This window comes from Mastomys coucha, unplaced genomic scaffold, assembly GCF_008632895.1.
Source record: "Mastomys coucha isolate ucsf_1 unplaced genomic scaffold, UCSF_Mcou_1 pScaffold20, whole genome shotgun sequence".
Classification (NCBI taxonomy): Eukaryota; Metazoa; Chordata; class Mammalia; order Rodentia; family Muridae; genus Mastomys; species Mastomys coucha.
Window position 1 is genome coordinate 100,956,058 of NW_022196903.1, and position 20,397 is coordinate 100,976,454.

At 38.7% G+C, this 20,397-nt stretch overlaps 1 long non-coding RNA gene across 2 annotated transcripts in view; it reads right to left on the reverse strand.

Annotated features, from left to right (window-relative positions):
- Positions 1 to 20,397, reverse strand: part of LOC116099357 — a 71,651-nt gene that overhangs the window by 49,802 nt on the left and 1,452 nt on the right. For both annotated transcript variants that reach the window (XR_004122228.1, XR_004122227.1), the window contains exon 2: positions 2,224 to 2,279. This is a non-coding gene — a long non-coding RNA (uncharacterized LOC116099357). The remainder of the gene's footprint in view (positions 1 to 2,223; positions 2,280 to 20,397) is intronic.

A 20,397-nucleotide genomic window follows, 5' to 3' on the forward strand; every position in this document is an offset into this window, starting at 1 on the left:
CCAGCAATGAAGTAATGTTCCTCTTTCTCCACAACCTCTCCAGCATCTGCTGTCACCTGAGCTTTTCAAATCATCTCATTTAGACCTTGGTTTTAAGTGAAATCTATGTAAAAATGACTCTCTATCCTAAACTCAATTTAGCTTAAAAATCATGTTTGTCTACTTGACATCACTGTCTGTGCATCTATATTCCTTACCATCTAAACTCTGCCAAGAGAGAATTATTGATTTTTCCTGACCCTCTCACCATCTTCCCCATCCTTACAAGTAGCCTTGTACAGACCTGACTATGCCAAAATCTCAAGCCAGGATAACCCATCGCCAAGCTAAAGAGGAAGCATTACTAATATAGTCCCAGAAACCTGCTGAGGCGATGCTTGCAATAGCTTCTTCCCCATAGTTCTCAGCTGAAAGCAGTGCTCCTCTTGATGCCTTCCTCTCAGACTCTAAGACCCTAAAACTACAAAAGACTGGATTTCTCTCAGTTTAAAATACCAGTGTACAGTTCTTTATTATGACAGCTATGCCAACCATATGAAGACCCTGCATTGTCAAATGAAGAAGAGATTCATTCTCAACCATGAGAGGCATCCACATCCCTCCATCATACTCAGGATGTGTCTTTGGGTTCCAATGTGAAAGACAAGCCACTTCAGGTGGGACCCTTGCCCTACAGAAGTGAGCCTAGGAAAAAGATCACCTTTGAATAGCTTACCTATAGACACCATAGTCTAGACACACCATTTACTCCCCAAATCCTGCCATTTGGAAAGGGGCCAAACTTTGAGAGGTTGATCTCTGTTATATTGTGACCCACCATCCTCTGTCCCAGCTGTTAGCAACATGTGGGTCGAGACCATTTAAGAATCACATATCAGATATCCTACATATCAGATATTTACACTGCAATTGATTACAGTGGCAAAATTATAGTTATGAAGTAGCTACAGAATAATTTTATGGTAGGGCGTCACCACCACATGAGGAACTGTTTTAAAGGGTGGTAGCATTAATATAAATTCCAGCCCATTCTCCCATTCTCCCATTCAAGAATCTTTCAACTCTCTTGCTTCTACTTCCTCTGATTTAGTGGCTATTCTAGCTGATCTTTTATATCTACTAATCCCAAACACAGATTGATATCTCAACTACCAAGGAAGACATGACCAGTCATGATTTATTGAACTGGTAACAGCTTTATGAAGCACAGTGTCTAGTGTGAAAATGGTCACACTGGGATGAGCTCACATCTAGAATCCCTCACAGCCTGAACAGTGAATCAGCCTACATGTAAGTAAGTCAGTAAAGACTTTTGAGCTGCCAGGCAGAAATACTTTAGATGGTTTCTAGACAACCAGACATTTCTTCTGTTCCCTACTATGTTGTTTCCTCTTCCTTTAGTGACTCATATTGTTTTAAAACTTTTACTAAATAGTATAAAGTAAAAGAGGCTGAAGACCATGGCCTACACAAGGAAGCTCCTAAACCATTTTTCTTCTTCTCTCCCAGGAACTTCCTACTTACTGAACATTTCAAAGCTCCTCTACAGTACAGAAATGAATCTGGTCTTTGCCTGGTAGCTTATCCATTATAATGCTATTGTTTCTGAGAATAAAAGCACCCCAAGGTAATTAAATAAGAGTTGGGTAGTTTTTTCGTGAAACAAGAAGTAAACAGCCTATGCTTTTTTTGTGATAAATGAGTTTTTTCCCTCAATAAAGCAGTATTGTACGGATGCTACAACTCATTTCCTTTTCATGACTAGCTGTAATCCTCTGAATGAGCTGAGATGCTAGTGTTTTAGGACATATACTATTACAAAAGAGGTTTTGTTTTGTTTTATGTACATAGTGTTTTGTCTGCACACCACATGGATGCCTTGTACCTGTAGAGGCCAGAAGAATTTGTCAGATCTCCCAGAACTGTAGTTACCCAGAGTTGTGAGCTACCGTGTAGGTTCTAGGAATTAATCTTTGGCCCTCTAGAAGAGCAACCAGTGCTTTTAACCACTGAACCATCTCTTCAGAAGTGTAGTTTATGTATAATCACATATACGAAAAGAATGTTCATAGATACTTAATAAATGTTTCTATATAATACCCACCAAATACATATTATTTTACTAAGATGCCTTGAGGACTGATAGACATAGCAAGGAAGATTCCCACAAAATTGCATATTTTACCACATTGTCTTATTATACCAGGCATATGTAATACCTACCTCAAGCCTTAATGTTGCAAGAAATAGCTACAGGACATTAGAATATTATCCCCACTCTATAGAAAAAAAAAGAGGAATATATTTAGTTGGATCTATAATACCCCAAGCTAAAAATTCAGAAGATCTTCTACTTAAATGGTTCCCATGCCTGGTCCAAACTGTTCTAAAATTCTAAATTCTTTAAAGTTTCAAAGCCATTGTCCTCAAGGTTACTATCATTCTCCAACTGCTCTTAGTCTGAGGTTCTAATTATGGCCTCAATCACTAGAAAGACTGGGATTCATGGATCTAAAGAAGAATTAAAGAGATTCCCTTTTCAATATTAAACTATTTTCATATATTTAGAAACATTTGTTTGGATGCTTCTATATTGTTCTATACCCAGAAAGTTCTAAATACTGGAAAACATAAGTGGGAAAAAAATGAAGTTATTGTTCTGTGAAGAGAAATTCCTGGAACAACCCTGCCTTCCCTGAACCTCCTACTAAATGATTAAATGATTAGAACATCACTCCTTGTCGAGATGTTGGAGTGCTGCCATCCAGAGCCTAATTACAACTTATGTTAGGCTAACTTTAGCCTCCTTCATAGCCATTCCTTACCAACTTCAATGTCACAACTCACATCCTTGTGACTATTAGGTGAAACCATTTGTAAGGTATAAAGATAACACTCACACCGAACTAAAGGCTAAGAGTATCCTTAGACAGCATCTAAGGCCTAGAACCTAGATTTCCCAGCTTTGATGTAACTCACCTACCTGATTGTTTCCACCAATGTATTTGAAAGGTACCTTAATGAATGAACGTCCTTGTCTTGTTACTACAGAAACATTATGAAACAGTTACCATGTTTAAATATGGGGCTTAGGAAAATGTAGCTCTGTTACTAGACCATGGTTATTTATATTTAACTCTGTAATAAACCATCCTTAATCCTTCTGAGGGGAAGGTTGTGTTTTTGCAACAACAGTTCACATGAAATATGAGTACTTTCATGAGATACTAGATATATGAAGGGGTTTTTACCAAATGCCTCTTCAAAGTGAAAAAGTATGTAAGGTAGAAAGAGACTTCTGAGTTTCCATGGGCAACTAAAGGTACACTCTGAGAGATTCTTTTCACTGTGGTTGAAACTTGATAACAAAATATAAAAGTAAGAAATATTATGCATTCTCACAATACCATGAATATTAATAATAAATGTAGGTTTTAGTTCAGATCATATGCCTTAAAATAATGAGATTGGATTATATAAACAACATCAACATTGGCTACATGACAATGATCCATAACTTCTTTTCCTTTTTATCTACCTAGCTCTGAGTTCATCTTTAAAAGGAGATTGATAATGTTATAATCTAGCCTGGCTGCTGCCAAGGTCACATTTATCTACAGCTGTGTCTCTTTGATTCTGCACACAGAACCTAAGTTATAAGCCTGTTAGCTGGATATAGCTGAGGCCCACTGATGTGCATTCTATGAGCCTCTCCTTTTCAGTTCACCCACTTCCCAAGATCATATTCTTCTTCCTTAGAATTTAAGACTCCCACTTGCCATACTGTCCTAGAATCTGAGATGACCTAATTACATCCATGTACTACAGGCTACTCATTAAGTACTTGGTGTGGACCTCTATGCATCCTCTAAATCTATAAGAAGGGAACTCACTTACCTAAGTGGACCTGAATTCCACTAGACCTCAATGCTATCTTTCTGTGGTCTTAATATCTCTTTTATAATAAGTCTCTTACCCAAAAGACAATCTGTCTCAGTGTCCCCCTTGACTCCCAAACCAGCAACTTTCATGTTACATCTAGAGTGTATCTATACCTGCAATGTTAAAGCTCTAAAGACAACACTAAATGCCACCTTTGAAATAACACAGCACTGAGCAGTAATGGTGTAGCTTAACTGTAGGAGAGACTGACATAGCATTAGCATGACCAAAGATCCCCTTTGTCTTTCAAGTACAAATAGATGAGCTGTTTTTATCTTTTCCACCAGAGAGACATAATACCACACAGAAGTTATAACCCTACTTAGCTACTGTTTTTCTCCTGATAATCAGCTTTCCATGATATCTGATCACACTCCATAATTCAGATATTCTTATCACCTTTCTCTAGGTGTATAAATTAAGGTTCTGAGAATTTCTATGGTCGGAGACAGAGCCCTTATCAGACTCTATATTTCTGCCTTTCAATGAAAGCCACCAGCTTAAGCTATTCTGCATCTTCTTCTGCATGTTGTGTCATTTCATGCACATTACAGATGAGCTGGCATGATGCTCAAGAGACAAAAATGGAAAGAAGCACAATTCATCTTTCTTTTGTTTTTCCGTCCCTTTCAAATTCTACCAATTGAGGTAGGTGAGCTTAGAGAGAATTATTCATTGCTGTATGGGCTCCTTCCCTTAGTAACAACCAGAACCTGACTGCATGTGAGTAATTTGAGCTCAGATATATCCAGGTGGGAGTAAAAGTAGAATAGGCCAGGTTAGACTGGTGTTGGGTGCAAGCTAAAGGAAGGCTGCTCTGTCTCAGAATACTTGATCAGAGGAAAATCCCTATTTACTTTCTCATGTGTATACTCATTTATTGCTCATGTATGGGCAGACATATGCTAAAAATTACAAGATATACAGTCCATGCATGTACAGGTTATTCAAAGTCATATAATGAGTATGCCCATCAGAGTAAGGAGCCATCCCATTCCCATCCCTAGAAAGTGGCTCGGTAGTGGCGCACGCCTTTGATCCCTGCACTTGGGAGGCAGAGGCAGGTGGATTTCTGAGTTCAAGGACAGCCTGGTCTACAAAGTGAGTTCCAGGAAAGCCAGGGCTACACAGAGAAACTCTGTGTCAAAGAAAAACACACACACACAAAAAAAAAAAAGGACTTGGAGTTCTTGAGCATTGCATGTACTACAGTCCCTTCTTATTCTATGGAGATAGAGAATAGTCGATGTCTTTACCTTTGGCTTCTAATAAATTTATACTATGCACCTTGTCTATCTTTTTGCTTGAGACACTAAGACCTGGTTATCCTGTCATGGGAAACCCTAATGTCTGCTCTGGTATAACAGCCCTTTCCTCTCTCCTTACACTTATTTTCTTCTCATCAAATCCAATTCAAACAGAATACATCTGTCATTTGCAAGTTTGTATAAATTCCCATTGATAACTCAAATTTTAAGGATTTGTCCAAAGATTACAGAATTTTTTCTGAATTTATTTTACAAATGTAAGAACTATCAAAGCAAAATACCCCAAAGGAGAGAAAGAATAACTTATTCTGGAGCCAAATATGAGTGGCAATGATCTGGGAACATGAACAGAGGTTATCACCAATTTATGTTGCAACATGGAAGTAGTTCCATGGAGTTATTTAGTAACAGAACAAAGAAAACCATAAATCAAGACACTACTCAAATACATCAGTGGAAACATTAAGTAGGCATATGCAACTAAGCAGAAAAACCACAGCTACAGATTTCAGATGCTGACTGGTCACTCTTAGTCTTTGGTTGGTAGAAACTACAATTTTGTTAAGTTAATACATTCTGGTGGGTGTCTGTTCATCACAGGATATCAGGTCTGACACAAGGCTGGGGAAGGAATGGCTATTTAGAAAGCTAAGGATAGCGGAGGATCACTTGTAATTAGGCGCTAGACCCACAACATTCCCCCAAAGTCTCGTTTATCATTAAAGTTCAAATGAGTTAATCAGCCTTGCAGAAGGTTTCATGTTGATGGGGCAGCATCCTTGTGGGAACCTTTATTAGCAAGATAAAGCCACAGAGAGGCTATGTACCTACCTTAATTCAGGGAGATAATTACTGCACAGCAGAAGGAGGAGTTGTATCGCCACACTCCCTATTCAGGACTCTCTAGTCCTTCTGCTTTGAAGAAGACTGTTTCTTTCCACTAGAAATTTTCCTTATTTCAAGTTAAGGGCTCTGACTCCTAAGGAATTTCATGTATCAAGGATTAAGTAGAGAAAGCATACTGAAAGACAGGAATCTGACATGCGCCCTTGAAACAGCATTTTGCAGGTGGCTGCCAGAAGACTGCGTCACATTGTGCACACTCCCTCATTCTGCCTCTTAAAAAGCAAACATTTTGGCCCTTCTGCTTCTCTCCAACAGCAACCATTGTATGAAAACACCAATAAAGTTTCAAATTGATGATTACTAGTTGCTGAAAGAAGAAAAGAATAGACTTTCCCTTCCTGGTTATGTCCATTATCATAGATTTTAATTGGTCTCAAATTACAAAGAAAATAGATTGAAATCTATAGCTCAATCCCCAGGTGCAACATTTCATTTTTCTAAATCAATATGAAATGGAAACCATTTTGTGTTAAGTACTTGGCTTTGGCTCTGACATACTAAGGCATTTAGTCATCCAGATAGTAGTTCATATTCTCGTAGACTTGTTTTCTTCTCAATCTTTATATCCTACATAAATGTAAGGCTGTGAATGTCAATGGTTTTTGAGAGTTTCTTGTCTGTCAAAATAACTGTTCAGTCTTCTCCAACTAAGTATTGATGCTTGGGGAGGGGGGTGCATGATGTGTGTGTGTGTGTGTGTGTGTGTGTGTGTGTGTGTGTGTGTGTGTATGCTGTGTACCCTACAGAGACTACTGAGGGCAGAGAATGAGGAAGATTATCAAGATACAGTGGAAGAATGTGGCTTTAAAAGGATGGGAGATGTTCAAAGACCAGTCTCATCGTAGTAGTCTAATGGGTAAGTGTTCATTTTTGGAAAATGAGATCAAGGAGGGAGTAACTCAATGTCTTAACAAATGGCACATCCAAGATGAAGAGAAAAGAAGTAGTAACTATTCATCATCACCTAAATCCAAAACCCAATGTTCTAATTATAAGTTCTACAGATTTTTTTTAATGTCAACAAAAAAATCTCTCACCTCAGAGGAATAAAAAGTTATTCTGGAACATATATAAATGTCTATAGCCTGGGAAGCCAGATTTAGGTCTCCCTAAATTCCATTTTCTATAATTTTGTGAGAAAAATAAGGTCATAAATCAAGGCAAAGTTAAAACAATGGTGGGTACATCAGAGAAATGGGTACAGCAAGATGGTAGGAAACGTTTCTCTAGGCCTGAGATGCTATCTAATGGCATCCTTACCTTTTGTATTGTTGCACGCTAACAATCTGTTAAGAGATTCCAAAATGGCTTTCTTTTATCCTGTTGTATTTCATTATATCATGTTGACTATACTTTAACATCAGTCCCTTAAATATTTCCTTTTTACAACATATTATTTTTATTAGTTATTTTTGACTTTCACATGGTGTACCCCATCATACTCTAAGGTCTGCTTCCCATCCTTGCGACTTTGTACCCCCAAAAAATGACAAGAAGAAGAAGAAGAAAAAGAAGAGGAGGAAGAGGAAGGCAAAAAAGGTGGTATGGTCCAATTTATGCTGCCCATACACTCACTTGAATATGGTCAAACTCCCAGTAACCAACTCCTTCAAGAAAACAGTCCTTCTCCACCTATAAACCCACCAGAAGCCTACAGTTGCGAAGTGTTACATATCAGCATCCTTATCATGTTACATATCAGCATCCTTATCACAGTTTTTTAGAGTTCTCTTTGATGGTTTCCTTTCTAGAATGTTAATTTTAGGACAGTGGGGTGAGGGGTGGAATGCGTATAGGAGTTGTCACAGAAGCCTTCTATGTCTCTCTTTCTCAACAATGAGCCTATAGTCATCAACACCACCACTGCAAAAGTAGCTCCCCTGCCCTTTAGTCCATGAGAAAACAGATTGGATAGTGAATGTCTACATAGTTTCTGGTGTCAACATATGCCATTGACGTCCATAGCACAGTTCAAAGACACCATCATAGACCTTGGTAGCAGTACAAGCCAAGGAGCCATGGCCTTAACTATGGCCTTGTGGAAATGTACTAGCTTACACATACAGACCTGAGAGAATATGTGTGGTCTAACAGTAAGAGTATTTGTGGGTGTGGAGGACACTGTGATTGCTGGTTCCAGAGACTGAAGATTGCCGCCTGACCTTCGGAAAGCCCCCCGCAGCTCTTTCCCCCTCCTTGAAGCCTTCTCTTGTTTATGCATATATTGCCATCCCTGAAGTAAAGCTTTCAGAGCTTGATCAGAAACCTGTCTCACTCTCATTCTTCATGTCTCTTGTCCAACCTCAGTCTCTCTCCCTTCCCCTAGGTCCCTGCTGAATGCCCCACAGGCCTGGGCAGACACCAACATAGTTTCAGGTGGCAGTACAGACCATGGATATCCTCATGGCTTTTGGTGGTAACATTGGCCATGGAACCCCAGCTGAAGCATGACCAAGGACCTCCAACTTGGCCCTCTGTGGCACCATGGCCCATTAACATCAACATGGCTTGAGGTGCTAACACTGACCATGGACATCTACATGGCCCTCTATGGTATCAACCATATGGTCTATGGGCCATGGACATCAACACAGCTTCTGGCTGCAGTAAGACCATGGGCCCAGACATGATCCTTGACAACTTGGCCTCGGATGGCTCAAAGGGTACTCACATCTTCATGGTCCCTAGCAGCAGCATGGTCCATGAATATCAACATGGCTTCTGGCTTTTATCTACTAGTCACAGATGTTAGTTTTGACATGGAAGAGGACAAGGAATGGCTGTTCTGGAGGGACAGAATTTAGCCCAAGGTAACTAAGCCCTGAACCTCCAACATTCCAATCTCTTCCCAGTACTACAGCCAATCAGTCTCTGCAGGCACAGATTCTTTTCTAAAAGTTCTTGCTCACGATACCACTGAATTAATTTGTTTTGTATATATCTGTATGCATGTCCACCATGTTCACAGTAATGTTTAATTTATTTTTGTGTTTATCTGTATGTATGTGCACCATGGCACTCTTTAGTTCTCTACTTCCAGCATGTGGGTCCCATAGATCAAAATCAGGTTGTCAACTAGGCAGTGAACATCTTTACTCGTTGTGCCACCTCACCAGTCCCCAAAGTCTGGACATTGTAATACAAATATATTAGCTTGTGTTTCCCCAGGTATGAGTGAAGTTCTTGGGTAATTTTTTTTTAAAGTAATCATAAGAAATAAGGAAAAGTAAACAGGAGGATGACAGGAAACAAAGAAAGGGAGAAGTTGTAACATTGATCTGGTTCCCACTGTGAACAGTGAGGACCCAGTGCTACTAAGACCAAGATAGCATTAGGAACCTATGGGCAACTCAGAAATGGACTTCCTAGGAAACCAGAGAAGTCATCCAGCCACTCTTGTAAAGGGTTTGCCCACAGAGGCATGTCACTTCTCTGGACCTGTATTGTTACTAAGCAAATCTAGTGACTTGAGCAATAAATCATAAATACAAAAGCAAGATGCTTGAGCCATGCCACTTTGAGAAAATCTCTATTACAACCAAAATCAAGTGAAATAAAGGGAGATATGAAAGTGCACCAAGGATCTGCTGGATGACTTAGTGCATAGAGTTTAGGGTTTGTTTTGCAAAGAAGCCCAAGGAGACCGTAAGGAGGGTAAGTATGTTAGTCAAGGTTTTTCAGAGAAACAGAATCAATGAGATATTTAAAGAGATGAGAAAAAGGATTATTACGGGAATTTGTTCATGTGGTGAAAGCTCAGTCTCACAATACATTGTCTTTAAAGAACCAGGAAGACTTGTGAAAGAAGGCAGCCTGAGTCCTGAAGCCTTGAGAGAGGGAGGGCTGGTAAAAGAAGGCAGCCTGGGTCCTGAAGCCTTGAGAGTCTGCATAAGGGTAAGAGAGAGACAAATGTAAATCTTAGAGTCTGAAAACCTGATGCCCAAAGCCTGAATAAAGATGGGTGGCACAGTTCCAAAACTGAGGGTGATCTAGCTTTTCTTCTATGTCTTGTTCTTTTGGGTCCATCAGTATGTTAGAAGCTGCCCAATCCTCAGTAGTGGTCTATATTCAAAGTGACTTAATATTTTATTTATCAAATAATATAAATAAATATAATAAATGATAAATAATAAATACATGTTTATTAAATATTATATTTTATTTATCTTGATTTTATATTCAAAGTGACTCAAAAGTGATCTGACAAAAATAAATAGGAAATATTCATGACAATTACACTCCTTGTTTCTGTTACAAAAGTTGTTTTGAAAGTTTCATTCATTTATACAAAATATATTCATTATAACCATCACAACTCCCTCTCTCCCACTTACCCTAGAGCTCCGCACCATTCCTCCCTCCCAACCTCATGACCTTATTTTATTGTTATTCAGTCCCCTGTGTCTAATTAGAGCTGCCCATATGTGCATGGGTCTGTTGCCTTTAACAGGGGCTTAGGCAGCCCAGCAGCAGCCAAATCCCTAAAACTGAATGAGTCTCTCTCTCCTTCAGCAGCCATCAACTATCAATAGCTCTCTGATAGGGGGTGAAGCTTCAGGGGCCCCTTCCCTATCTACACTGGAATTTTAACTGGTTTGGTCTGGAGCCGATCCTGTCTATATAACAATGCATGTGCCCACTGTGTCATATCTAGAAGCCAGTGTTTCACAGAACCCCTCTCCATCTGCCAGTTCTTACACTCTTCATAACGACTCTTCATTGAAGTCACCTGAGCCATGATGGTGGGAAGTTGATAGTGACGACCAGTCTACAACTGGGCCTTCAGTGTCATTTATACTCAGCACTTGGATGAGTTAAGTAGACATCTTGTTTCTACAAGAAAGCAGCCTGAAACAGATACTATTATTTATAACCACATCCTTCTCTTGACCATCCTTCAGATCCCCTTTGCCTTCAGCAAAATCTTCAGCACTGTGGAATTTTTTTATATTCTCTTCCTCTCTGCATTGTGGGGAAGACCAATGTCACATTGGTAGTACAGAGGAGTCATCCTCATTGACATCCAGCAACAATGCTATGACAGTCTCTGAGTGTCCCTTTAGCCAGCTGTGCAAGTCACAAAATTAACCATAATGTTGGGAAGCCTACACTCTAGGTCTTAGGAGTTCTATCTCTGCTAAATGTAGAGCAAATTTATGTCCAGCATGTATTAAAATCACCTGAACAATTTGTCAAAAAAATTCATCCACTTCTTCCTTTTCATAAAATTTCTAACTGTATAGGTCCTAAAATAGAACCAAAATGTGTATTTATGAACAATTTCAAGGTGATACTACCACCACTCCATGAAAGCTGAATGATTCTTAGTCAGAAGTCACAGGGACAACTTACATTCCAAAGGGATGTCACTCTTTGACAGGAAGAGTGACAAAGAATCTCTGGAAACCTTTAATGCACTATAAAGGACTTAGTGAAAATATCTGACATAAGAATAATTACATCCAAGAAGGTAAAAGGCAATCAAAAGAATGGGTGGTGATGAAAAGGGTTTGTTCACATTGTGGATCCCCACAATACATTTGTACTATCAAAAGTATATGTATTGATTTTTTCCACACATGCTCTTTGTGTTTACAATGGTTTCCACTAAAACACATGAATATACATAAATTTTCACAAAGGCAAATCATTTATACAATATGCATTGAACTTATAAGCTAAAATAAATTATTAAAGTATCAATATGCATAAAATAAGCAAGCAATATGACAGAAGATGCCCTTAAGCCATACTTTAATGCCTGTGTAGTATAAACTATCCATTGTAGAATTTACTCCCTAGTTCCCTGCTATTTCATACAGAACAAAATCATACGATAGATGTGAGTTTCTATATACCTGAAGTAATATGACTCATCTTCCTTACTTTAACAAAGAGAAAAGAGCCAAAGCTTATTTTGTTTTTCACATATTCACTTTGGGAAGAGGATAAAAAAAATAAAGAATAATGTCAATATATCAACCACTTACAAGTTGATCTGGATTCCTGAGTTGAATGTTATTGTTTTAAGTTTTTACAAAAATAAGCAGTATTAAATTATAAAATTTTCCAAATATACCTACTTTAATGTTTCAAAAAGAAACAATGTTTCAAGAAACATTGTCCTTCAAAGACACACACACACACACACACACACACACATACACACATACTCACACGTGGGCTTCATGAATGCAGAGTAAGAATTCTATCATTTCCAGTCCTAGAGTAACTTTTAGAAAAAATTATTATTAGAAAAATCATGACCTTATCTTGTTCCCATCACTATATAAACCATATTCCCTGTCTTCAGTTTCATTATCTATGAAATGTAGAAACTGGAAAAGGTTCCACTTAGCCTCAATATTTTAAATATGAACAACATGTTGATAAAGTTATATTTTCTAAGATAGTAGATTATTCCAGCAATATTAACTCTTACACAGAGCACTCAGAACCATTCTACTCTTTGTCCTTGACAAAGAGTCTTGAAGTCCAAATGGTAATTCAGGAAGGAATATGTCAATTCTAAAAGTTTCTTTTCTTTCTCTTGTTAGTCATGAATGCTGGTATAGTGTTGTTTCACAGCTAGAACATGTCATTGCTCTATGGAACTTTTGCATTCTAACACTATATAAGGGACTTATGAAACTTGAAACTCTATTTTCATTGTGTTTTCTGAAGAAAACAAAGCAATTTACATTCCTACAGGAATGGTGTTTTCATCTATTCCTGATAATACAAATAAGAAGCCTGACAGTATGCACAGTAAGAAAGAGGATGATAGGAGAGAAAAGAATCAAAGATGTGTCTGGAGGGCAGAATATGTCTAGAAAATGCTATGCTATATTCAAAGATGTCACCAAACTTCACAAGTTTTTGTCAGAATGCTGTTTGTCTCTGTAACAAGTGGCAATATAAAAAGAATGTGTTACTCTTCAAATTTAGAGATCTTCAAGGCAGAGAATACAATGAGGGGGGTTCCATAAAAGACAACCCGTATCAAAAAGAAAACAGAATTTTTTTAGGATACCTTGATCCCCTCGAATGTTTCTTGACAAACACACAGAATGACAGATTCAATATTCAGTTTTCTCTTTAGTCTGTGTTAATGTAATATGCTCTGTTCCCCAATGATACTGACAGAAATATTGAATAATTAAACAAGAGTAAAATACTAAAAGAACAGAAATGGTATGACTGCACTCACTTTTCAGCCCCAAATTAGAATGACCTAAAAACATTGCCTTAGTGGTGTGTGTGTGTGTGTGTGTGTGTGTGTGTGTGTGTGTGTGTGTGTATGTGTCTGTGTATAAATACTTTTGTGACAAATAGCCAGATAAGTAAAACATTTTGCCTAAGATCACTGCTCAAGGTCCTCACACTTCAAAAGTAGACCCAGAACTTGTTACCAACAACCAGGGCTGCTATGTAGACTTGAACACCAAGTGGCCAGTGAGTAAGACCCAAACAGACAAAAGAGATACATCTAGTCTTGAGGTAATTAAAATCCTTTCTTCATACTGTCACATGTAGGCAAAAGAGCCATGTCATTTACTCCACCTACTCTACCTGTGCATGTTGAGAGTGGGTGGGGAGCTGGGAGTGACTAAGCATATTCCATTACACAGAGTAAACATAGGAAGACCTTACCCAAATATACTCTCAAGTCTGCGCTCATTTCCCAACCATAACCTTTTCAAACTTCAGCCCATGAAAAACTGTAGGTACAATTATTGGAAGAGAAAAGGTGTCTAAAGATCTTGACATAGCATCATTGTCTATAGTACAAGCTACAACTATAAGACACTTCTTGATGCATTCAGATAGTCCAAATGCCTATAGTTCAGATTTATTAAAAGATTCAGTATATGAATTATACTGAGTCCAAAGACATATAGAAAACCCCCAAATTGCATTAATCCTATATGAAGACAGGAAAAATGATGAACTCCAGTTCTACTAAATTATTAACTACTATACACTAAAGAATGCTATAAAACCATTCTATTACCACCATTTTGCTATCTGAGCAGAGCCACAGCAATTGGCAAGAATAAGTACCTCATAACATCAGGCAAAAAGAGGACAAATAATTAAGGAAGTTTGTTATTCTGAAAAGTATTGGCTATGCTCAATATCAGAAGTACTGGGAAAATGCTAGTTATGAGAAACCAAAATTATGATTGATGGCCTCAGGGATCATGTGCTTGATATGAGCCTTATTGATCTATACAATAACAAAGTTACATTTAGAAAATGAAAGCTAATTCCTGAGGCTGTTCAGGGCAAAACTGTCTAATTTTCATAGCAAGACAAAATGTATCCCATGGCCTAAATTGGCAGACACAATGGAAGTATCCGCTGATGTCAAGGCAACCAGTAAAAGGTTACATCCATGCTTTGTTTCAAAGTAAAACACAATAAGGCAAAGCAAATGTTCAAGGCCTCCTGTACGCAGAAGCAATAGGTAAGTCTACCAGGTCTGGAAGATGGTGGAAGGAAAGTGGAAACTCAAAGGCAGGGGGTACAGACAGTCAGCGACCAGAGAGAAGTAGTTATTCAGTGAGCTCCTGACAACATTGGGAAAACAGAAGAAAGCCCGGTCCAGTCTCCTCAGCCCCCTCAGGCTGTCATTAAGAAAATGAACATTCAGAATAAGCCTAGGCTAGAACTGGGAATAATCTCCGACTTCATGATGAAGACCATCATTTTGGAAAAGTTGCTAGTGACGAGACAAAGGCTAAAACTGGACGAGGTAATGGAAGGATGTGAACAACCAGCCAAGAGATTCTAATAATAATTGCAAGGTGTCCTTTTTGTGAGAAAAGTTCTATGACAGAAAACCACCACAGGGTATTTATCCAAACAATTTTAAAATGAAGATGTTATCTGGACATGGTAACTATACCTTGAGCTCACAGTTGCCTGTTAGAATTTCACTCTCAGGCTTCATCACATACATTTATTTGCTTGCTTGCTTGCTTGCTTGCTTGCTTGTTTGTCTGTTTGTTTATCAGAGTAGGTGTGCCATATGTGGAGGTCGGAGGATGACTTTTGAGGGTCAGTTATCTCTCCTTCCACCATATGTGTTCCATGATGGAACTCAGCCTGTCAGGGATGGTGGCCATCACCTTTTCCCACTGAGTCAACTCACCAGTCCTTATTTCTTTTTTAGATCTGCCCAGTGCCATGTATCACCTTCCTTCTAACCTGGTGCTTCATTTCTGCCACAGCACATCATTTTACGTTCCTTCTTAGAAGCCATATCTTTCTTATTTGACTATTTTCCTCTCAGCCTTACAAGATTATAACCAAACGTTAGATTTAGATTGTTTTGCTTAATGTTGTTGTTGTTGATGTTGTTGTTGTTGTTGTTGAACTCTCTCTGTAGAACAGGCTGACCTCTAGCTCACAAAGATTCACCTGTCTCTGCCTTCTGAGTGCTGGGATTACATGTGTGTGCCACTCTCCTGGGTGTTTTGTGTAATTTTTTTTATAAATATAAATAATTGAGTAGGAAATATATAAGTATTTAATAATATTTTTCTTGAGTTGTCTTGACATTGCTTAATAATCATCTTCATGAAAATACATAGACCACAACTTAATAAAACTACTTTGCTATTTAGTGTTTTATCATAAGCCAAAGAAGAAACACTACCTATACTCAAAATTTCTTTTTATCAGTCTTTTAGGTAAATGACACGGCTACAATTCAAGCTAAGCAGAATAAGATAAACTAATAAACTAATGGCCTGGATGGTAAGGAAGTGCAGGAGGATTTCTGGCTAATAGCATACTTGCAGGTATGTTAGGGACCTAAGTCATCAAAACACTGGTGACCCCCATTTCATGCCTCTACTACCCTAGCAATTCTCAGAAGGCTCCATTCTTATTGTGGTGTAAGGAGTGAACAGGCATTTTCCTCTCATCGCTTTGTATTGCTAAAACTCAGCATCTTGAGTCAAGAGAAAATATCTTTTTCCAGAAATCCCAGAAAAGAAAACATTTATGTACGGATTCACTGCCAGTGATATTGTGTGTGCCACATATCCATCTGCAACATAGCCATCAGTTTCTCTTTAATGTTTCATTTCATTTTCAAGGTTATTTTTGTTTGTTTAAGGCAAGATCTTATAGCCTTGAACTCACAGTGATTCCCCCTGCCTGTCTCCCAAGTGCTAGAATTAGAGGGTTGTGCAACCATACTCAGCCCATTTAATATTTTCTATTATTATAAATTAATCACAAATAGTGAGTTTTATGACATTAATGTACATGTGCATAACATATACTGGTCACTGTCACCACCTATGAGCCTCTTTGCCCCTTCCTACTCCTCCTAGCCTCCTCCTCAGCCCATCAAGCCCTCCCTCTACTTCCATGAGTATGTACTTTGTGTGTGCCTCAGCGAACATCTTTAGTGCTCACAGGCACACCCTACATGGGCTACCCAACTGCAGAAAATGTCCCTTCCTCCCCTGTCAAACATAAGTTCTCAGAGAGGAGTGTGGCCTCATGAGCCTCTCTCCATTCCATGATGTTGACAGGGGCCCCATCTTGTGCAGGTAGCCACCACAGCTGTGGGTTAAAGATTGAAGTGGCCCTGCCTTGTGCTGAAGGAACAGAGTTGTCCCTTCCTCGAGCTCATACTCCTTAGTGTCAGAAGGTAGACTCAGATATAACCAAGCAGATAGACTGGAGAGAAGGAATTGTTTCCTCTCACAGGGAAACCAGGCTTTGTATCTAGAAGAGAAAGGCTGAACTCTGGTAGGAGGAACAAGACACAGGACCCTCCACGACCAGGAAACATACCTCGGAAAGGATCAAAGTTTCTCATGAAAGCACACAGAATATTCTTGCAGCGGTTCGTTAGGAAGGATGTAACACAGAGATGTGTACTGTGGATTATCATTGCTTCAGTTCCTTGTATCTTATGGATAATGATGTTGTATACTGAAATAATAACAGTTTCATACGCCAAACTGAAAACTATAAGGTGTCCCTATTTTATAACCAAGGGACAAGGAAATACAAACTCAGAAAAAAATCAAATGTTACTTCATAAATTATGAAACCTTTAAACTAAAACTCTTCTATACTTTTAAGAATTTATTAGTACATTTAAAAATGTTAACAGGCTTACATGGTTTCAGTGTTAAATTTAAATGATATATATACAGTTTTTTTTTTAAGGCTATTTACAGGAATCTTGATCTTCTTGTAAAATCAGCTACCATAGTAATTTCAGCTAATAATTAGCTCCTTGGGGAAAAATCCAGCTCCTCACAACCTCACATCCAGACAGAAAATAGCCTTTAGCTCCTCCACCTAACAATGTTACATTCATTATGCAAACACTGTTGCTCACCGCCTTTATAAGGAAAATTTAATTTTTTCCTTTAAATACTTCCAGATATTACATCTATCTTTTCAAGATATTTAGAGGTTAAAAAGTATTGCATTTAAAGTTAATGGCTGGCAAGTTTTTACAATATTAATATGCCCCAGAGTTTGTAGCCTAGAAAATTGTTTGAAAAATGAAAGCCAAATCTAGTTCTTTTTGTCCCTAGTTCATAATCCCCCTGACTAGAAACAGACAACAAACTGAACGCAGTGAGCATTCTCTCTGCTTACTAGGGGTAAAAGACTACTTTTGAGATAAGAGTAACAAATGTACCTCTGTGTAGCTCAGAAATGATGATATTAAGTGCATATGCTGAATTCTAATGTAAATGATTTTTTAAAGAATTTAAAATCTATTTTAAAGATAACAAAAATAGAATATTATAAAATAAAGGAGAATGCAGTGAAAATAAGTCTGGATCAGGGGTCCAGTTTGTTCCCATGCATCCCATGAAGTCAACTTAACAACACAGGTTTCAGGCTGAAGGGAAAAATTTAGGATATTCAAAAACAACATAAAATATTGATCAGTAAAATGGAATTCTAAACTATAGATAATGTCTGTTAAAATTAAATTGAGTCAACCCACCAGTCCATCTTTCTTCCTTCTGTTCCTCCCTCCCTTTTGCCCTTTCTTGGATGCTAGATATTTTTAAAACATGCGATTATAAGTTTGGATCTTCATTGATTCTGATAAACTCACACCACAATGATTTTATAATTGTTTTACTATAGATCTGCTTTTCAGCATGTACTAAAAAGATTTGTCTCAAATAGCTCTTTGTATATAGTAGGATTAAGCAGAATTAAAATCAGAGGATCAAGGCAGCAGACATAATGAAGGGGGCAGGGCAAGCTTTTCTCCAAAGAAGCAGAGCCCAGGAAATCCAAGGGTCATTGATTAATGAATGAAGAATACAGCAAGCACTTAAGGGAAGTGCAGACTGGAAGATGGAAGAGAGGGAGAGAGCAGGGAGGAAGAGAGAGGGCAGGAGGAGCAAGAAGAGGGAAGGGGAACACAAATTTAAAGAAAAAGGGCTACAGATGAAGCTAGGAACAATTTGACATTTCATTCAAATAGGTCTCTTCATAGAAAGATGTTGGAGGGGTGTGTGTGTGTGTGTGTGTGTGTGTGTGTGTGTGTGTGTGTGTGTGAGTGTGTGTGTGTGTGAGTGAGTGTGTGTGAATGTGTGTGAGTGTGAGTGTGTGTGAGTGTATGTGTGTGAGTGTGTGTGAATGTGTAAGTGTGTGAGTGCGAGTGTGTGTATGTGTGAGTATGTGTGTGTGAGTGTGTGTGTGAGTGTGTGTGTGAGTGTGTGTGTGAGTGTGTGTGTGAGTATGTGTGTGAGTGTGTGTGAGTGTGTGTGAGTGTGTGTGTATGAGTGTGTGTGTGAGTGTGTGTGTGTGTGTGTGAGTGTGAGTGTGAGTGTGTGGGAGTGTGTGATGTAGAGGACAAAGATCAATAGTCCATTTTTTCTTCAGATGGCTTCCACTTTATATTCCCAGAGTTATTCACTGAACCTGAGCTCACTACTCCAGCTAGCCAACCATCCCCTGCGACCTGACGGTTTCTGCTGGTCACAGCACTGGGTTTATAGGCAAACCCCATTCATTATACCTGCTTTTCCATGGATGCTGAACTCAGGCCCTCACACTCATGGATCAAGCACTTTACTCACGGAGTCACTTCACCACTCTACCTCTGTCATATGAGTAAGCCACTTGCTTACTTACAGATACAAAATTCATGCATTGACCTTTCTTTATTTTGGTTTTTTGTTTTTTTGTTGTTTTGTTTTTTTGTTTTTTGGTTTTGTTTTTTTTTTTTTGGTTTTTCGAGACAGGGTTTCTCTGTGTATCCCTGGCTGTCCTGGAACTCACTCTGTAGACCAGGCTGGCCTCAAACTCAGAAATCCACCTGCCTCTGCCTCCCAAGTGCTGGGATTAAAGGCGTGTGCCACCACCGCCCGGCGAATCGACCTTTCTTTAAATGGCTCAGAATATACCCATTGCAGCAGGTTAGCCAGAAACTAAAAGCATCCACACAAAGAGGACTTTTAGTCCAGTAAGGATAGAAGCTAGGCTTTTACTAGCTAAGCAAGTCAACATGAGGTTTCTGAGTAGTGCTATGCTTAGGAAGGAGCCCTATGCAGTGCTAAAATAAGGGATGGCTGGATTCTCCATAATCTTCTTCAATCCAGGCACCATCAAGTGCGCAGTCCCATGTCCTTTCCAAGCAGACTACTATCCTCATGCTGATCCCAAAGGCTACAACAGCTTGGTGTCAAATCTGAGCTGATCACTCAATATACTTATTGACAGTTCAAATCCATTAGCTTTTCTCAATTCTTGCATTTACTGTAAAACAGTACTATAACATCAATCCCCAAAATACGGTTAGGGAACCAAACTAGGCAGCATTGCAAAGTATCAAACTATGTGCCTGACCATCATGATAATATAGTATAGGTTAACAGCAAGAAAAAGAAACTGGGTCAAAAGCACAGAAGCTATCATTTAGTGGCTGGTAGCTGAAAGGTCTGTTTAGCTTCCAAAAGCCTGGATTTGACCCAGTTAACCCCATCTTCCTGTGCAAAATAATGCTATCAGTGTCTCAACACCTCTATCAATGGGATTGATTCGACATAAAAGGTCAAAAGGATGTTGTGATGTGTGCTGAAATTCCAGCAACTGGGGCGTAGGAGCAGCAGGACTACGAATTCAGGGTCAATATGAATTAGAGAGTGAGATACAGGCCTATCTGTGTGTGTAAGAAGACATGTTACATTAAAAATAATAGAATATTCCTGAGAGGCTCTGACAGTATCTTACTGACACAGATGTAGAGGCTCACAGCCATCCATCGAACTGA